This window comes from Pelophylax lessonae (assembly GCF_965119305.1).
Source record: "Pelophylax lessonae genome assembly, chromosome: 4".
Taxonomy (NCBI): Eukaryota; Metazoa; Chordata; class Amphibia; order Anura; family Ranidae; genus Pelophylax; species Pelophylax lessonae.
In genome coordinates, this window is record NC_138771.1 from 233,752,999 (window position 1) to 233,774,013 (window position 21,015).

The following is a 21,015-nucleotide window of genomic DNA, read 5'->3' on the forward strand; positions in this document are numbered from 1 at the left end:
GAGTTCCCCTTTACATTAGAGTCCGCAGAGTTCCCCTTTACATCAGGGTCCTCAGAGTTCCGCTTTACACCAGGATTCGCAGAGTTCCCACTTGCACTGTAAGGTAAACCTTAGTACTCTGATGTACTGTAAAGGGCAACTCTGATATAAAGGGGGCTCTGGAAATACTGGGAACTCTAAGGGGGATTCTCTTCTAATGTAAGGGCAGGAAGAGGGCCCTGTGCAGAACATGTGAAAGGGTCCTGCTGCGGGACTATAAACAGGGGCCCTTCAATGAGAATAAAGGGCCCTGGGATCGGGTCGGGGGGGACCTTCATGGGTTTTGCACCGGGGACCTGAAGGTTCTAATAATGCCTCTGCAGCATGACTTTATTTTAGAGGCGACAGGACACCTGAATGCTACTGTGCCTAGGCAGTGTCAAGTGCCCTGTCACACTTACCTCTCGCCTAACCTAAGCTCTCAAATTTTTCCCATTATGGGTGTGAGTGGGGCTTCATGTCCTAGTTTTGCCTGGGGTCTCACAAAACCTAGAGTCAACTCTGAACCCAGCTATTCCCTACAATTTTTTTTAACGATATAGATTTTAATAAATCTATATTGTTTAATAAAAATGACCACCTGAAAGCTCTAATTACTTAAACCTAAAACTCTGGTCATATCAGGTCCCAGGTGTAGCGTGACCCCTGCAGGGGCCACTGATTTTAACAGTATAGAGGCCACCAGCCACCCAAGCAACAGTCCATTTATTCTGTCTCAAATAAACAGGTTGTCTTTTTTTATAATTTATTGCTTGTAAAACTAGTAACAGAAGGGGAAGGTGGGTCTTGGCATGGGATACTGCAAAACACTCAGCAGATAGTGATCAGAGGGCAGTCTTTCTAATTGTAGTAGTAGTGGTTACCACCTTCCAGCTTCCTCAGACACACACAACCCAGTGAGTGAAATGGTACCTGTCTGGACCAGATCCCAGGTGGTGTGGTTCTGCAATCAGCTCAAAGCAAAGTCCATTTGAGCCTTCGAACCTGGCACCCCTGAAGCCTTCCTAGAACAGATGACAACAACAGTAGCTCTGGAACCCTCCTGAGGAAAGGGAACTCTGCTCTTCAGTGTCTCAGAATACTAATCCACATTTATTCCAACCTGCTAGACAACTCCTCTCTAGGAATAGGCTGAACATGCCCAACAAACAATTACTGCTCCCTTGGTTATATAAGGAGCTAGAGCTAAATATTCTTAGCTACCTATGTTAGGAGGGTCCTACGTGGGTCTTCTTTCTTATGGTCTGTAGTATGGGAGGGTAGGGTCTGCGGTGCCTTTGGCATTTCCTGATGACAGACATTACCTACTGACTGCCACAAGTGTCCGTCACAGGTTCCCCATTGCAATCCCCATGAGGAAAAATGCCCAGCCTTGTTAAGCGGCAACAGGGTTGTGTTTTTTTTTTTCCTTTTGTTGTTGTTTTTTTTTTTAACCAGAAGTGTATTTTAATCACTATTTCATGTAAATATAGACAATTACATTTTTAGTCATTTAAATTTCATAAATGCTATACTAGTTAACCTGTATGACCTACACATTTCTAGTGCCATGAAGTTATTTTCATTTATATAAAATGTTTTTTTTTTTTTTTGGCAGATTTACCAACCTTAACAGATAGCAGGTATCACAACTTGCTCACACAAAATGACAAAAACAGGTGTAACTGATGAGCTTAATCAACCAAAAAGCAAACTGTATCAATGTCACACATTCAAAAATGTTAATTATATAATTAGCACTTATATTCAGATGTTGATGTGTGACATTTTCATGTGAAATGCAAAAAAAAAAAATTAGACAAGTGAGTTGAACTAATTATGTTACACATAGAACAATTTTTAAAAGGTATGTCCCTTTTGTATTAAGTGTGACAACTATACTTTAGAATAGCATTTGAAAAGTATATTCTAACATGTCATTTGTTTCTGCAAGAAAGCTGAATTCAGTCTGTAAATATTTAGTAGTTTATATTTGCAGATAGTAATCTCTTTCCAACTGTGTAACGCATACATGCATTGGCAAAAAAAAAGGGATTTAACACCCAGCTACTGCACATACAGGTATGTGTCCATGGCAGTATGGAGTTTTGTGCTGAGAATACGCTCACTACGTGCCCCCAGCACAGTGAACGAGATTTCACTGATTGCTCCTGGTCATCGCTTTTGATCAGGAGTCAGCGGAATGGGCTCCCAATCATGCAGTCACATGATAGAAAAGCCATGTCACCTCCCAGGCAATAAATTCCTCCCAAACAGCCACCAGGAAGCAACATCAAGGGGTAAAAACACCCCTTTCTAAAAAAAAAAAATAAAAAAAAATAAAGCATATGAAATTGCTACCCAAGGCGTTTTGTATTTTTTTTTTTCCATAGAAATGATCTTTCAATTTGAACCTGCAGTTGCTGTAATTTTCTAAAACTGTCAAAAAGTAAAATGCAGGATGGCAACCTGGAGAAGTTCTGTTACCACTGGTGTATAGAATGCCCCCAGAAATGTCCTGCTTTTGTGATTGACTCACGGATTTTCTCAGAAGTCTGCACTAAGAAACAAGTAAAAAAAGTACAATTTTAGGCCCTGCAATAGAAATGTAATTTTGGAGAGTTACTCCCCAAGGGTTAACTACTAAAGGGATTCAGACCCTTCACCTTTCCTCATTAGAACACTGAGATTTGCTCAGGAAGTTATAATGAAACCAGACCCTTACATTCAGGAACCCATCTGAAAAGGACATGATGTAATAAACAGCAATTTCTTCAGAACAGCAAAGGTAAAAATCTGTCACAAATTTTGTCCAATTCTTGCAACATACAAAATGATTGTTGTTCTCAACAAAAGTACAGTTATACATTAAGGGTCCATTCACACTAGCGCGACTTGTCAGGCGACTTGGTCGCCTGACAAGTCGCGGTGGGTCGTTCGCCATTGAATAGTACAGGTTCCGTTCTAATAGGAGCGACACAAGTCGCTCCGACTTAGAAAAAGGGTCCTGTACTACTTTGGGGCGACCTGGAGGCGACTTGCATTGACTTCAATTATATGAAGTCTGTGCAAGTCGCGCCGAGGTCGCGGTGCACGCTGTGCACCGCGACTTCACAGGTCGCCCCACCAAGTCGTGTCGCCGCAGTCTGAACGGGGTCTTAAAGATGAACTCCAGTCTTACACAAGTATACAGATTCCTCTTCTATGCTGAAATTGCTTACTCCAGTTTCACTACATGCTGTGAGTGTCTCACAGTGTGCATTAAACGCTCCAGTGTCATCTAACACTTTTCTTCCAGGCCTTACAGTCCCTGGTCTGTCCCTTTCATTCAATGGATGAATGCTGTGAGTGTCTGACCGTGTGCATTAAAAGCTCCAGTGTCATCTAACACTTTTCTTCCAGGCCTTACAGTCCCTGGTCTGTCCCTTTCATTCAATGGATGAATGCTGTGAGTGTCTCACAGTGTGCATTAAAAGCTCCAGTGTCATCTAACACTTTTCTTCCAGGCCTTACAGTCCCTGGTCTGTCCCTTTCATTCAATGGATTGCAGTTCTTTTAAATTATGAAATCTCGGCCTCACATGTAGACATCACCAAGGATACTCTGTATGCAAATGCAGCCTGTCTAAAAATGCCTACTCTTCCAGAGTGACATCCACGCATCAAGGCAGTTTTATATTTGCATAATTTCTCCCAAATAAAGCCCACAATGTGCATTTGATCATGTACTGCATCCTGCTTGTAAGGTGAGGGACAGAATGACAGGGTGGCCGTCACATCCTCCATGCTTCCCTGCTAATCTGTTGGGCGCCAAGTACTGGGTCAAATGGAAGGCCTAGGACAGGGCTGAGGCTGCTGTGGGGGAATACTTACCTTTAGGGCAGACCTCTACTCTTAGAGTTGAATGTACACTATGTACACTTGCTCTGCAACTCTTCTCTAGTTAAATCCAATGTACACTTTCACCATAACTTGTATTTTGGAGTAACACAGTGAGCCAATGGTCACATCCACTGGTCCAGCGTTTTTTACTACTATTCCCCCAGAAGGCACTGTCGTGCACTCTATGCGGGCTCTTAAACTTCCGTACCCCTGTACAGGATAGGAACCTCTGTGATGCAATCTGCACCCGTTGCTCTGAGAGACAGACTGCTGACAGAAGCAGTGCCAGCATCTCCATCATTGCTAGAGGCCATGTCATCTATAACGGGTACAAGCTATCAACAGGCTGTTTGTAAAGGCCAGATTTTTCACGGACGTACTGCATACACATTAAACGAAAATTGGTCGTCTGGGGACGGACGATAAAAATTCTGGTGTTTGTCCCTCTGTTTTTTTTTCCTTAAAAATGTCGGCAGCGGCTGTCGAAAGTTGTGTACACACTAGCCGAAAATCTATAAACTTTGTTACTCTAGGTAACCATTTGTGGCTTTACACTACTCCACACCCATGTCTTTATACCCCAATGTGTTAAGACCCACTCTGTGAACTTTGTGTGTGCCAATTACTTACTCTTTTCAGTAACTTCAGACCAGGCAAAGAACAATGTTTCATTACTTTACTTAAGAAAGTGCAAAATAACAAATGATATGTGGGACATTCCGTTTAAATAGCTGGTATCCATCAGAGACAAACTTATCCAATTCAAAATCCTACACAGAGCCTATTATACTCCTCACAGGCTTCAAAAGCTAAACCTCGCTGTCTCGACGACCTGTTGGTGATGCAATCAGTCAGAGAGGGATTTCATCCACATTTTCTGGACCTGCCCCATTGCTACTCTGTATTGGGTGACAGTTGTGGGCATTGTCAGCAAGGTGTCTTGGATTCCATTTACTCCTTTTCTGAGAATCTGTCTACTGGGCCTTTTGGAGGGCCTTTCTCCCACGACGGCTGGAAGGGCTCTAATTGGCCTACTTTTTTTCTATGCCAGGAAGGCACTCACTCTCTACTGGAGAAAGCCCCCCGCTCCCAAGATTGCCTCTTGGAAGCAGCTAGTCAAATGTAACTTACCACTCTGTAAAGATACTTCCCCACATAGGGACTGCTTCCACAAATTTGATAAAATCTGAGCAAAGCGTAGTTTTGTATTTTCTTATTTTGGGACAGGGCCAAGTTTTGCCTAGTGATTTTATCCCTTGCTCTATTCTAGACTATTGGGGGGGGGGGGGGCTGTGTTGGGTTTATATCAGCCTGTGCCTATGTAACTCTAGAGCGAGCTACACATGCAGTTGTTTTGTTGTGTTTTCTTCCCTTTTTTTCTACTTTTATACTGCTGGTACTGTGTATATATTTCGCACAGGTAGTCTGCCTCTGCATACGCTGGACCACTTGTTTTTTCTGCAACCTTTAAAAATGAATAAAGAGTTTTCTAAAAAAAAAGTGCAAAATAGACATCTCACAGTCCAACAGATAACGGCATTATCAGAGGCGTAACTAGAACCTTCAGGGCCCCGATGCAAGAAACCACGAAGGGCCCCCCAAACCCCTGGCCGGGGCCCTTCCCTTCAAGCCCGGGGCTTTTCCCACTAATCCTGGGGCTCTTTACTCTCGTTGCATGGCCTTTTATTATGGTCCCGCAGCAGGATCCTTTCACAAGTTCTGCGGTGGGCCCCCTTCCTGCAATCTTGGGGCCTCTCCACAGTGGTGCAATGCCAGGGCCCGGTTGCAAGTGTGACCTTTGAGATCCTGGAAGTTCACCCACTGGTTTGCTACTGGGCCCCCTGGAGCATGGGGCCCGGTAGCAATTGCAACCCCTGCAACCCCTGTAGTTACGCCCCTGGGCATTATTATTCCCTATTCGCTATCTCTGAGGACAGGCCCCATAATTCCTATTAAGGTGTGGTCCAAGTACTGTTAAGTCCTTTATAGTCATCTCTACATACAGTAGGTCCAAGTTCTTCAGAGGCATACGCCAGTGCTGGTGTCTTCGGGTCGAACCTCCAGTTTAGATGGCCTTACATTCTGGTGCTGATGAACAGCCTCCTTCTGCTTCTCAATGGTGTCATTGTCCATCTCCCTCTCTTATGGGTGCACAATCTCTCTCTTCTGTAAGGGAAAACCTTCTCCCCGGGTCTCTGGTTAAGGGGAAGTCTCAAACTTTCTGTCCTTGGACGGAACCTGGATCTCTCTGTTCCAGGAGGTCCTACAGTACCAAACCACTGCCCCATATTTATATACCACAGAATTAGTGGGCTGGACCCAGGGAAGAACCCATCAAAAGACCAAAGAACCAGGAAAGGCATTAACCCCTACCCTCCCAGCTGGGACAGCACCTAACTAACTATTTCAACCTACCCACATGCTGGCCCTTCCCACCAGCCGTGATCTGCCCTTGTTACATAAAAAATAACAAAGAGCCAGTGAATTTTTGGTCAGATATTCTGGTAATATAATTCTGTCTGTTCACAAAGCAGCCCTAAATTTTCCCTTTAGAGGTAGAAACAGGGAATCAACTGACATGCATTGAATTATCAGTGTGAATTGGCCAGTCAGTGATTACAACACATATTGGCAATGACTAAATGCTCACTTAGCCTTGTAAATGAGGTGAGGCTGCAGTCATTGTAGTCATTCAATAATGTGTAAGCAGAAATCCTGCTTTTTCCAGTGGGTAAGCTAATTGAACTTGTATGACCCAGATGTATTTCATGCAATCATTATTCTTACAAACAGCACAAGCAGTAAAATGCAGATACAGCTAAACAGTTATTCACATTGCACATTTATGGCTGCAGATTGTGTGTTTTATCAAGTTTTCTTTCAAATCTTTAGCATGACTGTGATAATTGCAATAAGCTGGCTGTAAACACACCATTCTGTATACAGGCTTTTACAGTTTTTCAGTTGATATAATCTAGAAAATATATGAATGCTATTTTGGTCTTATTATAGAATAAAGCAGATAACTGTAGTGAAGTGTTTAACCACTTTAATACTGGGCACTTCCCTCCCTTCCCGCCCAGGCCAATTTTCCCCTTTTAGCGCTGTTGCATTTTGAATGACAATTGCGCGGACATGCAACACTGTACTTACACCAAATTTATATCATTTTCCCCCCACAAATAGAGCTTTCTTTTGGTGGTATTTGATCACCTGTGCGATTTTTACTTTTTGCTAAACAAATAAAAAAAGACAGAAAAGTTTGAAAAAAAAAAAAGTTTTTTTGTTTATGTTATACAATTTTGTAAATAAATACGTTTTTTCCTGCACTGATGAGCACTGATGAGACTGCACTGACAGGCACTGATGAGGAGGCAATGATGGGGTAGCACTGATGGGGTGGCACTGATGGGGTGGCACTGATAGGCGGCACTGATAGGCACTGATATGTGGCACTGATAGGTAGCACTGATATGCAGCATTGGTGGGCACTGATAGGCGACACTGCTGGGCACTGATAGGCGGCATTGATGGGCACTGATAGGCGGCACTGACGGGCACTGATAGGCGGCACTGACGGGCACTAATGGGCACTGATAGGCAGCACTGGTGGGCACTGATGGGCACTGATGGGCGGCACTGATCGGCACTGACGGGCGGCACTGATGGGCACTGATAGGCGGCACTGGTGGGCAATAATGGGCACTGGTGGGCGACACTAAAGGATGGCAATGATGGGCACTTGTGGGCAGCACTGATAGGGAGGACACTAGTGGGCATCACTGATGGGGAGGGCAATGGGGGGCTCCCTGAGCCCTGATCGCCATCCCTGGTGGCCATATTGGGCATCCCTGGGGTCATAGTGGGCATCCCTGGGGTCATAGTGGGCATCCCTGGTGGACCTAGTGGCATCCCCCCCCCGAGGGTCTGCACTGGTAATCAATGATCTGATTACCAGTGCCGACCCCCCCCCCCCTGTCAGGGGAGCCGCCGATCGGCGCTCCTTTACTCGTGCCTGTCAGGCACGAACTAAGGAAAGCCAATCAACGGCTGTTCCTGTTTTACTATGTGACCAGCCGTGATTGGACACGGCTGATCACATGGTAAAGAGCCTCCGTCAGAGGCTCTTTACCGAGATCGGAGATGCAGGGTGTCAGACTGACACCTCGCATCACCGATCGCCGCTCTGCGCGCCCCCGGGGGGCGCCCAGAGTGGTGTTATCCTGCCGCCGTCATATGACGTCCGGTCAGGATAACTCAACCACATTCCCGCCGTCAATTTGTAATAGGGCGGGCGGGAAGTGGTTAAATTGCCATTAACAGTCAAAAAGACGTCTGCAAATCCCTCGATTTTTCTGAGCACCCAAGGAATTGCAGGACTCATGGCACTCAATAGTGATTTGTCTAAAAAATTGGGGCTCAAGATTGTCACCTCATACCCTTCTTTGTTGGTTACAGAGCCTGAGAGCATTACATTTGTGCATGTCAGAGATCATCAGTTGGCAGAGATCCAGAACTGGAAGCAGATTCTGCATATTGAGCATGCCAGGGTTGGGCCCCTGGAGTGCTTTGGATAATAGCCAAGGCACCACTCACCTACATGTAATTAATAGTGTCAGCCTATAACTCTGTTATGAAACAATAACAATTAGCCTGGGTTCACACTTGTGCGGGGCAGGACACCGCATGTGATTCGGATAGGAATCACACCGCATTCTATTCAATTCACATGTAATTCTTTGCAATGCAATTTGAGCCCTGACATTTTGTATGGGGTTAGTTCTCGCCGCACAAAAAAGGTGCAGGCATCCTTTTTTTTTGCCACATCGGAATCAAGTTACATGATCCGATTCTTGCAATCACAATGTATTTTGCAACCTCTTTTGGGGTGTCATTAATTTTACATTGACTCCGGTGGCAGATCACATGAATGGAGTGCGTTTTTAATGCGGTACAGGAAACACACTAGATTTGCTGTCTTTCCCGCACCGCATAGACTTTATATGCTTAAGGTTGCTGTTGGATAGCAGGCACCATAAGGTGGCATATCATAACTGTGATGGTAACAGTTCACCTCCCCAGGGTGCTGCCTCAGCCCCCAGAGATTTTATGTGAATTCCGACTTTCGAATGCTTGGTATTTTCATGGACAGGCACATTCTCCTCTATCTCCTACTTTAGCAATGCTCAGCGTGAGATGCAGATGGGGTGTACCGATTTTCCCAATATCCAGACATGGGGAAGGAGCTCCTGCAGTGCTCCAGGGAACAGTAATGTTGCAGTACAGATTGGACTTTGTTCCTTTATTTCAGTGGCAGCCTTCAGCTGGCTGTGGACATTTATGTGCAGCCTCTAAGTGCTGGTTTTGTGCTGGAGGGAAGGAAAGCTGCAGAGACAATTCAAGTGCCAGTAAAAATAAGGCAGGCCATAGATGTTGCAATTCTCTTTCCTACAACCACAGGTTGAAGGAAAGAACATTGCTTGATTCCCTAATCAGCACAGTCAGTGTTGATAGGGGAATCCCTCCTGGCCAGCTATTGTGTTCTTCCCAGGCTAGCCATCCCAGTCGGGAGAACACCATGATTATTCCTAGTTGCTATAGCCGCTGGCAAAAATTTCAAGCCGAAAATCTGACATGCTGGTTGTACCCATGTAGATTGATGGATTGACTTGGGTACAATCAGCCTACCAATAGATGATTCAAATCTTGACCAGTCCCTGCTGAACAGGCACAGAAGAAAATTCCTTGCTATGGTGAAATCATTACTTAGAGTCCAAAACTACTTGTCATACCTTTGCATTAAAGTGGTTTAAAAAAAAAAATTATATTCAAGTATGTATTCTCAAAAAAGTACCTTCTACTGCTCTCAGGCTCCTCCCAATTTTTTTTTGGCTGTTAGGGGGTGTGCATTCTTTATGGTCCCAATTTATGAAGGAACATAGCCACCCCTTCTTTTGCTCGCTCCCAAGATGGACTATGGACAATGGTAGGCGTCACCAAATGGAGGATCGTGGTCCAGACCCGGACCGAATGACAGTCTTACATGGACCACTGCTCCACCACCCAGAAAGCTGGGTGTCCTCTCCCGGCTGATAACATCCTTCTCCCACCACCGCTGGCAGGCAGAAGGCACGGCACTCAAAGGTCGGTTACTTGCCGCCAAGACACCGGGCGGTCCCAGCAACCAATCACCTGCCCACCAACGGGAAAAGCTGGGGAGTCCTGCCCCCTTCTGGGCACACCACACCCCCTCCCCCCCCCGCCCACCAACCACGATGCAAGGTGAGATTGGAAATAGTTAAAACAGGCTATGATTGGAGGTGGGAAATAGGATGTCAGGGAGGGTACTTTCATTTAAAGGGGACTGGAGAATGTAAAAAAAGTGGGGGCTGTGAAAGTAACTGTGAATTAAGAAAGTTGGGCCATGAAAGGGAATGGAATACAAGAAAGGGGGGCTTTGAATGGCACTGGTGTAAAAGAAAGTGGTACCTGTGAAGGGGTTTGGTATACAAGAAAGGGGGGAGTGTGAATGGACTAGTATACAAGAAAGGGGTAACTGTGAAGGGCACTGGTATACAAGAAAGGGGGGGCTGTGAGGGGACTGATATAAAAGAAGGGGGGGCTGTGAAGAGACTGGTATACAAGAAAGAGGCCAGGGGCTGTGAAGGGGGTGCTATGATGTAAAGTTGGGCTATATTGTAAAGGGTTGTGCTGTAATGTAAAGGGGGTTATGTGATGTAAAGGGGGGCTGTATTGTAAAGAAGTGAAGTGCTGTGATGTAAAGAGGATACAGTGTTGTAAAGGGAGGCACTGTAAAGTAAAGTGGGGCTGTGATGTGAAGGAGTGATGTAATGTAAGGAGGGGCTCTATTGTAAAGAGGGGGGGGGGCTACTGTGATATAAAGAACGGCACTGTGATGTACAGAGGGAGTTTCTGCAATGTAAAAAGGAGATGCTGTGGTTTAAAGGGGAGACTGTGATGAGAAAAGGATTGTGATATGAAGGGGGGGGGGGGGGTAGCTGTGATGTAAAGGAGAAACTGCAATGTAGGGATGGGGAGGGACTGTGATATGAAAGATTTGAGTGATAGCACAAATATGAGGCTTGGACCCCTGATGGAACAAAATTTTACTGACTGGACTTCTGTAAATTTGAATTCTATACCCCTGGACTATGGGATTTTTAGTGTGCATAGAGCAGTGCATATGACTGCAACTAATCTGCACTACTTTTCTAAACAAACAGAACTGAGTGGGTGGGGGGGAGAGCAGAGGTTTTTGGAGCTCGAGGAGGACTTTACAAGAAGGCAGAAAAACACAGTAAGAAACTATTTCATGAAAAATACAGTATCTCACAAAAGTGAGTACACCCCTCATGTTTTTGTAAATATTTTATTATATCTTTTCATGTAACAACACTTAAGAAATTACACTTTGCTACAATGTAAAGTAGTGAGTGTTTAGCTTGTATAACAGTGTATATTTGCTGTCCCTTCAAAATAACTCAACACACAGCCGTTAATGTCAAATCGCTGGCAACAAAAGTGAGTACACTCCTGAGTGAAAATATCCAAAGTTGGCCCAATTAGCTATTTTCCCTCCCCAGTGTCATGTGACTCATTAGTGTTTCAAGGTCTCAAGTGTGAAAGGGGAGCAGGTGTGTTAAATTTGGTGTTATCGCTCTCACTCTCTCATACTGGTCACTGGAAGTTCAACATGGCACCTCATGGCAAGAACTCTCTGAGGATCTAAAAAGATCTAAAAAGAATTGTTGCTCTACATAAAGATGGCCTAGGCTATAAGAAGATTGCCAAGACCCTGAAACTGAACTGCAGCACGGTGGCCAAGACCATACAGTGGTTTAACAGGACAGGTTCCACTCAGAACAGGCCTCCCATAGTTGACCAAAGAAGTTGAGTGCACATGCTCAGCGTCATATCTAGAGATTGTCTTTGGGGAATAGACGTATGAGTGCTGCCAGCATTGCTGCAGAGGTTAAAGGGGTGGGGGGTCAGCCTGTCAGTGCTCAGACCAAATGCCACACACTGTATCAAATTGGTCTGCATGCCTGTTATCCCAAAAGGAACCCCGCAAACAGTTTTCTGAAGACAAGTAGACTAAGGACATGGATTACTGGTTCTGGTGAACTCCATGCCCAAGAGGGTTAAGGCAGTGCTAGAAAATAATGGTGGCCACACAAAATATTGACACTTTGGGCCCAATTTGGACATTTCCACTTAGGGTGTTCTCACTTTTGTTGCCAGTGTTTTGGACATTAACGGCTGTGTGTTGAGTTATTTTGAGGGGACATCAAATTTACACTGTTATACAAGCAATACCCTCACTAATTTACATTGTAGCAAAGTGTCATTTCTTCAGTGTTGTCACATGAAAAGATATAAAAAAATATTTACAAAAATGTGAGGGGTGTACTCACTTTTGTGAGATACTGTAGATTATAGGGCTAATAAAAGAGAAGTATGGCCAAAGCATTTTTGGCCCTACTTCTCCTATGAATCACAGGATCCTAAAGCCTTGACCAACCGCTGGCTCAGCCTCTCAGCTGCTAGGAGACTGAGCCAGCTGCTCCTGCCCTCTCCACAGTCCAGCGCTCCAATGAGGTGGAGATGATCTCAGCTTAGGGCAAAGGGGAAAGCTGAACAATAAACGTGTTTAATCCCTCAGTGTAGAATTGGCGGGGGACAGATTCAGGATTCAGCATCCACTTTGATGGGCATAATGTTTTTTTTTGGGGGGAAACCCATACTTCACTTGTTACATAGTGGATATGTGTGGGTTATTTCTGGCAAATAAAGATATTGTTTAGCATTAGTGATGGACGAACATAGGCCGGGTCGGTTCGCGAACGCCAGCCGCCAATTTTCTCAAAAGTTAGCGAACCTCGAGTTCGTGGCGGGCCCCATTGACTTTAAAGGCATATTTGCAGCCACAAAAGACGTACTAGCTGTGCACAAATAGTTCCAGCACATATACAATGTCATAACAGAAGTATTGCAATTGAAAAAGTTGCCCTAAATGTTTTTTTTTTTACAGCAAAAAATATATATATATTTTTTCATAAATCAGCCAGAACTGACAGCAGCTGGTAAATACATTGTCTAATACATATTGGGTCCATTCACACATCTGTAAAATAGGTCCGCATCCATTCCACAATTTGGGAGAACCTTTACAGACCCATTGTTTTTCATTTCCAGTCTGAAAAAGTAGGCATTCACAGGATAAAGAAGTAAGTGTTGGCCATTCCAGACCCCAAAAATTAGCCCACATGCGTTTACCTGACAGCTAAGAACGTAGTTATTCTGTGGCTGAAGGTACATTAGGCATTCACAGGTAACAGAAGTAAGTGTCGGCCATAAAAGGCACCAAAAAATAGCCCACATGGGTTTACCTGACAGCTAAGAATGTAGTATTCTGTGACTGAAGGTACATTAGGCAGTCACAGGATACAGAAGTAAGTGTCGCCCATTCCCGGCCCCAAACATTAGCCCACATGGGTTCACCTGACAGCTAAGTACGTAGTATTCTGTGGCTGAAGGTACATTAGGCATTCACACAGTATACAGAAGTAAGTGTCGGCCTGTATAGGCTGCAAAAATTAACTCACATGGCTTGAACTGACAGCAAAGAACGTAGTATATGATGGCTAGAGGTACAGTAGGCGTTCACAGTATACAGAAGTAAGTGGCGGCCTGTATAGGCTCCAAAAATTAGCTCACATGGGTTGAACTGACAGCAAAGAACGTAGTATATGATGGCTAGAGGTACAGTAGGCGTTCACAGTATACAGAAGTAAGTGGCAGCCTGTATAGGCTCCAAAAATTAGCTCACATGGGTTGAACTGACAGCAAAGAACTTATTTTTTGATGGCTAGAGGTACAGTAGGCGTTCACAGTATACAGAAGTACGTGGCGGCCTGTATAGGCTCCAAAAATTAGCTCACATGGTTTGAACTGACAGCAAAGAACGTAGTATATGATGGCTAGAGGTACGGTAGGCGTTCACAGTATACAGAACCGTAAGTGTCGGCCTGTATAGGCTGCAAAAATTAGCTCACATGGGTTGAACTGACAGCAAAGAATGTAGTATATGATGGCTAGAGGTACAGTAGGCGTTCACAGTATACAGAAGTAAGTGTCGGCCTGTATATGCTCCAAAAAGTAGCTCACATGGTTTGAACTGACAGCAAAGAACGTATTATATGATGGCTAGAGGTACGGTAGGCGTTCACAGTACACAGAACCGTAAGTGTCGGCCTGTATAGGCTCCAAAAATTAGCTCACATGGTTTGAACTGACAGCAAAGAACGTAGTATATGATGGCTAGAGGTACGGTAGGCGTTCACAGTACACAGAACCGTAAGTGTCGGCCTGTATAGGCTCCAAAAATTAGCTCACATGGTTTAAACTGACAGAAAAAAACTTAGTTTTTGATGTCTAGAGGTACGGTAGGCATTCACAGGATACAGAACCGTAAGTGTCGGCCTGTATAGGCTTCAAAAATTAGCTCACATGGTTTGAACTAACAGCAAAGAACTTAGTATTTGGTGGCTGGAGGTACATTAGGCATTCACAAAAAAAAAAATTGTCGGCCCTGAAAGCCCCCTAAAATTTGCGATTCAATGGACATGAAATGCCTTTTATGCCGCTGTATGTAGCGAAGCCAAGGACCAGGAATTGTTGTGGGTGGAGGAATTTCGATGAAACCTGGTCTACTGGTCACAAGTGTTGAATTCCTCAGAGATCCATGCCTCATTCATTTTTATAAATGTTAGGTAGTCTACACTGTCATGAGCTAGGCGAGTGCGCTTATCGGTCACGATCCGGCCTGCTGCGCTGAACGTCCATTTCGGACAGGACACTGGACGGGGGGCAAGCCAACAGTTCCATTGCAAATTGTGCAAGCTCTGGCCAGAGGTCAAGCTTGCCCACCCAGTAGTCCAGGGGTTCATCACTCCTCAGAGAGTCCACATCTGCCATTAACCCGATGTAGTCAGACACCTGTCGATCTAGGCGTTCCCTCATGGTGGATCCGGAGTACAACTGTCGATGGTTCGGCTGAAAGAATGATCTCATATCTGAAGTGACCAAGACATCTTCCAACCGCCCTCTTCTTGCAGGCGCTGTTGGATTGCTACCCGCAACTGTCACTCTGTGACTGGACATTCCTCTGCCAGCGCATAGAAAAGCAGAATGCAGCATTTCCCTCAGCAAGGCCTGGAAGTGCTGCATTCTGACCGCCCTCTGTGATTGTGGTAACATTTCCGCCATTTTGTGTTTGTACCGGGGGTCTAAGTACGTTGCCACCCAGTACTAGTCCTTGGCCTTTATGCGTTTTATACGGGGGTCCCGCTTAAAACACTGCAGCATGTAGGCCCCCATTCCTACTAAACTGGAAGCGGTATAGCGGCCTGCTTCCAGCTCATCATCCAGAATAATGTCATCCTCGTTCTCCTCCCCCTCCCCCCATCCACGGATAACACCAGGGATCCCAGAAAGGTTTAAAGCATGCTCTTCTTGCTCCTCCTCAACCCCCCAGCACCATCCTCCTCCTCTGACTCCTCTTCAGACTCCTGCTGTTGATCTGTCTCAGATGGAGTAACACCCCCTGTGAATTCATCAAACATTGCGACTTCCTGATCTTCGTGCTTCTGCTCCTCGACGGCTTGATCAATGACACGATGCAATGCACGCTCCAGAAATAAGGCGTAAGGTATGATGTCACTTATGGCGCCCTGGCCGTGACTGACCAGTTTGGTGATCTCATCGAATGGCCGCAGAAGTCTGCATACATCCCGCATGAGCAGCCACTGAGGAGGTGAAAAATACCCAAGCTCCCCAGAACCTGTCCTGCCGCCAAGTTCAAACAGGTAGTCATTAACTGCACGTTTCTGCTGGAGCAGCCTATTGAGCATATGCAACGTTGAGTTCCATCGCGTCGGGCAGTCACAAATAAGATGCCTGTGGGGCAGGTTGTGTCGCCACTGAATCTCAGCAAGGCGAGCCATGGCTGTGTAAGATCTTCGGAAATGGCCCGAGATTTTCCTGGCCTGCCGCAAGACGTCCTGGAACCCAGGGTATTTGCCAACGAATCGATGCACCACCAAGTTCAGGACGTGTGCCATGCATGGCACGTGTATTATTTTGCCCTGTTTCAGTGCGCTAAGCAGATTGGCACCGTTGTCGCACACCACTTTACCAACTGACAAATTCAGCGCTGTCAGCCACTGATCTGCCTTTGAATGCAAAGCTGAAAGGAGTGCAGAACCAGCATGACTCTTGGCTTCCAGGCACAACAGACTCAGCACAGCATGGCAACGTCTCACCTGGCATGTGGAATATGTTCTGGTGATGTTGGGTGGTGCAGGAGAAGAGACGGTAGCAGCGGAAGAGGAGGAGTCAGCCGAGGAGGAGAGGGAGGATGATGGAGGAGAAGAAGAGGCAGGCCTGCTTTCAATCCGTGGCGGTACGACTAAATCTACACGGGTGCCACGGGTTACATGCTTAACGGCCATCAGAAGGTTCACTCAGTAGGCAGTAAAAGTGATATACCTTCCCTGCCCGTGTTTGCTAGACCATGTGTCTGTGGTCAGATGTATCTTGGCACCAACACTGTGTGGCAGAGATATATTCACTTGCCGCTTAACATGGCCATACAGCTCTGGAATGCCCTTTTGCAAGAAGTATTTCCTTCCTGGAACCTTCCATTGTGGTGTTCCAATGGCCACAAATTTAGGAAAGGCCTTCGAGTCCACCAGTTGATATGGCAGTAGTTGGCGGGCTATCAGTTCCGACAAGCCAGCAGTCAAACGTTGGGCAAGAGGGTTATGCGGCGTCATCATTTTTTTACGCTCCAACATTTGGACCACAGAAGCCTGCCTTTTTCCAGAACAACGTGATGACGGCATCATGGAAGGTGGAGTGGAGGGCAAATGTGAGGAGAGAGGAGAAGGAGAAGCAGAAGGAGAAGGGGCTGGATGGTGAGAGCCTGGAGTGTGGCTTTGTGGGTTCTGACGGTGTTTCTCCCACTGGGCTCAGTGATGGGAGTTCAAGTGCCTTCTTAAGGCGGTTGTCCCTAGGTGAGTGTTGGGCTTACCGCGACTTATGCGTTGACTGCAAAGGCTGCAGATGGCAACACTGTTGTCAGCAACGGACACATTAAAAAAGCCCACACTGTGGAGCCATGTGTCGGCGTCCTGGGAGCGCCAGATGTGACTGTACATGGTTGATGGCTCGCTCCTGATACATTTCCAGTCTGCTTTCTACCTCTTGTGCAATGCAAGTTCTGCCAGCCTCTCCTCCCTATATGCCGGTCCGTCTCTCCCTCTGAACTCCCTTCCTCTTCCTCTCTTGTGGACTCCCACGTGACATCCATAGACTCGTCATCATCCACGTCATCTTCCCCACCACTAACATTCGAGATCTCGGAGTAGGCAGCAACAGCGGGGACCAACCTCCTTGGGCTGATCTGGGTACTGTCGTCAGACTGCTGAGTGGCGGCTGTTGCTACCTCCTCTTCCTGATCCGATTCCAACAATGGCTGTGCATCGCAAACCTCTTGTGATGGATCAGAAAATAATTCCAGTGACTCAAGTGGAGGGTATGTGCTGGTGGTGGTGGTGTCTTTGGGGGTGCACACAGCAGAGCGTGAAGAGGGTGCAGATAGAGAGGATGAGGAGGGTGCAGAACCCTCCTCATCCAATTCTGGTGCGTCCTTTGTCGTAATTACACGCGGCTTTTGAAACTTCACAGTTAGGCTCCGGCCTACTGCTCCTGCCCAACCCTTACCACCCCTGCGTACGTCTCTGCCTCTTCCTCTGCCTGTCATGTTTTTTAATTACCCTGTGACAAAGTATCTAGAGAATCGCAGTATATCCGCAAAAAGGTAGATAACACCCCGCTTCAATCTGTGGTATTGGGGGGCCACAGGTTTATTACACCAGTTCTACAAATAATTGGCCAGTAACTGTTGTCACTGTGTGTAGCACAGGCAACACAGCAAGAGAGGCCAAATTTTTGCAGGACTAAAATACACTCTTAGAAAAGTATACTGATAAATAACACCCCGCTTCAATATGTGCTATTGGGGGGCTACTGGTTTATCACACCAGTTGTTTAAAAAATTGGCCAGTGAGTTTGGCGCTGTGTGTATCAGACTTCACACAGCAACAGAGGCAATGTTGTTGCAGGACACAAATACACTTGTAAAAGTATACTTTGCCACTGTGTGTAGTGTTGCTGCAGAAACGCTCAGTGTCACCACCACACCTGTCACAATGCTGCACAGTGCACAATAATACTACTAAGCTTTCTACAAAGTATATTATACTGTGGATTAACCCCCTCCCCCGTCCCCCTTTTTAGTGCACAGCACAGCAATACCAAAAAATTTGCACCCCTTTAAATGACTTTTGTGGACATTGACAGATCGATTTGTGTGTGACTGCAGCCGAACTCTAACTGCCCCTACAGCAACCACAGGATACCTGCCCCTATAGTAAAGAGACTGTAATAGACCCTAAAACGACATTGGAGCATTTTAAATTACTTTGGTGGACATTGACAAAGTGATTTGTGTGTGACTGCAGCCGATCTCTAACTGCCCCTACAGCAACCACAGGATACCTCTCCCTAAGCTCAAAAGATAATAGACCTATACCGAAATACCAGCCCTGGAAAGGACTTTTGTGGACATTGACAGAGCGATTTGTGACTGCAGCCGATCTCTAACTGGCCCTAAAGCAACCACAGGATACCTGTCCCTAACCTCAAAAGAGACTGCAGAAGGCCTATACCGAGACACCAGCCCTGAAAAGGACTTTTGTGGATCTTCACAGCACTATATGTGTCTAGCAAACTCTCCCTAATGAGCACAGCAGACCTCTCCCTACACTGGCAGAAAGTGGAATGTGAAATGGCCGCCAGATCGGGTCTATTTATAGGGTAGGGGGACTGTCCATGTGCTGGAATGTTGTAACGCTCCTGCGTTTTATGTATGATGTGGATTTACAGCTGCAGAAATATTCCACTTCAGTAGTCATGTAGAGAAACGCTGAGACACCAATCCCAACTCCCAAAGACTCATCATGTGTGGATGATCTCAATTCAGCAAGTAAATACACACACTCAATAAGATGTTCCTAGAGTGACTTATGTATATAGTAACACAGTGATGATAGGCTGAAGAGACAGGTTGGGTAGAGGTGGTAGATGACAGACACTTGAAAGGAAATGTTTTCCTTGAAAGTAAGGTAGTAGCAGATGGGATGCAGATAGGTTAGCAATCATGTATGGTAGCAGATGATAGAGTAGCAGGTGAACATACAGGAGAGACCAACCCAGTGCAAGAGCAAATGGTAGTAGGCTCAAGAGCTAGCAATCTTAGATAATGCAGATGTAATAATAGTCCTTAGTATGCAGAGCTAGATAGTGTAAGCTTTAGTATGAAGGTTTATAGAGGTTTCCCCTGTGGGGTACTTATCACTAGTAGCAATGTAGCAGAGGAGAGGTTCGTCAAGAGCGGATGATCCGGTAGCGGGATACAGGGAAGCGCAGCGTGGTTCCGACAGCGAGGTATGCTTGCAAGCATGAGAGCTTCAAGACAGGTTAACATCAAGGCACAAAGCAGGTTGAACGAACACATGTGAGTGAGAGCTGGTGATTTAAATAGCTGTTCAGTCCGGCGCTCAGTGATGACAGCATCAGTCTTAAAGGTAAACACACCTATATGTGCTTCATCTATCTAGGTAGATGGAAAGCACCCGGAAATGATGTGATAGGAGGCACTGAGAGTGCCAGAACCTTACAGTACCCCTCCCCCCCCGTAAGGCCGGCTCCGGAAGGCCTCTAAGGCTGGTTGTCGATATAAGAATCGGAAAAAGCTGGTTGCCGATGTGAGAGTCGGAAAAGACTGGTTGCCGATATGAGAATCGGATAACACTGGTTGCCGATACGAGAATCGGATAATACTGGTTGCCGATACGAGAATCGGATAAGACTGGTTGCCAATACGAGAATCGGATAAGACTGGTTGCCGATACGAGAATCGGATAAGACTGGTTGCCGATACGAGAATCGGATAAGACTGGTTGCCGATACGAGAATCGGATAAGACTGGTTGCCGATACGAGAATCGGATAAGACTGGTTGCCGATACGAGAATCGGGTAAGACTGGTTGCCGATGCGCGAATCGGATGAGACTGGTTGCCGATGCGAGAATCGGATCAGGTTGGTAACCGATCTGAGAATCGGATCAGGTTGGTAACCGATGTGAGAATCGGATCACTTGTTGCCGATATGAGAATCGGATCAGGTTGGTAACCGATGTGAGAATCGGATCACTTGTTGCCGATATGAGAATCGGATCAGGTTGGTAACCGATGTGAGAATCGGATCACTTGTTGCCGATATGAAAATCGGATCAGGTTGGTAACCGATCTGAGAATCGGATTACTTGTTGCCGATATGAGAATCGGATCAGGTTGGTAACCGACGTGAGAATCGGATCACTTGTTGCCAATATGAGAATCGGATCAGGTTGGTAACCGATCTGAGAATCGGATTACTTGTTGCCGATATGAAAATCGGATCAGGTTGGTAACCGATGTGAGAATCGGATCACTTGTTGCCGATATGAAAATCGGATCAGGTTGGTAACCGATCTGAGAATCGGATCACTTGTTGCCGATATGAGAATCAGATCAGGTTGGTAACCGATGTGAGAATCGGATCACTTGTTGCTGATATGAAAATTGGATCAGGTTGGTAACCGATCTGAGAATCGGATAGGACTTGTTGCCGATACGAGAATCGGATCACTTGTTGTTAGGGTGTCTGCTACATGAACCCCTCACTAGAATCGGACGCATAACCATCCGAAGTAGTCAGGTGCAAGAATCTCAATGTTTTCATTGGAAGCTAGAAATGTACTTGCAAAAATAGGAGTATCTATACCAACATCTGCCAATTTCTGGGTGTCCTTTTCCGATATAGAACGGGGACAGGGCTGGCAACAGCCTTGGTAATTTCCAGGCTGTTTTTCAGGGAAGACAGTTCGGATTCGCCTGGCCTCCATTGCGAGAGCCTTAGGCCTATGGG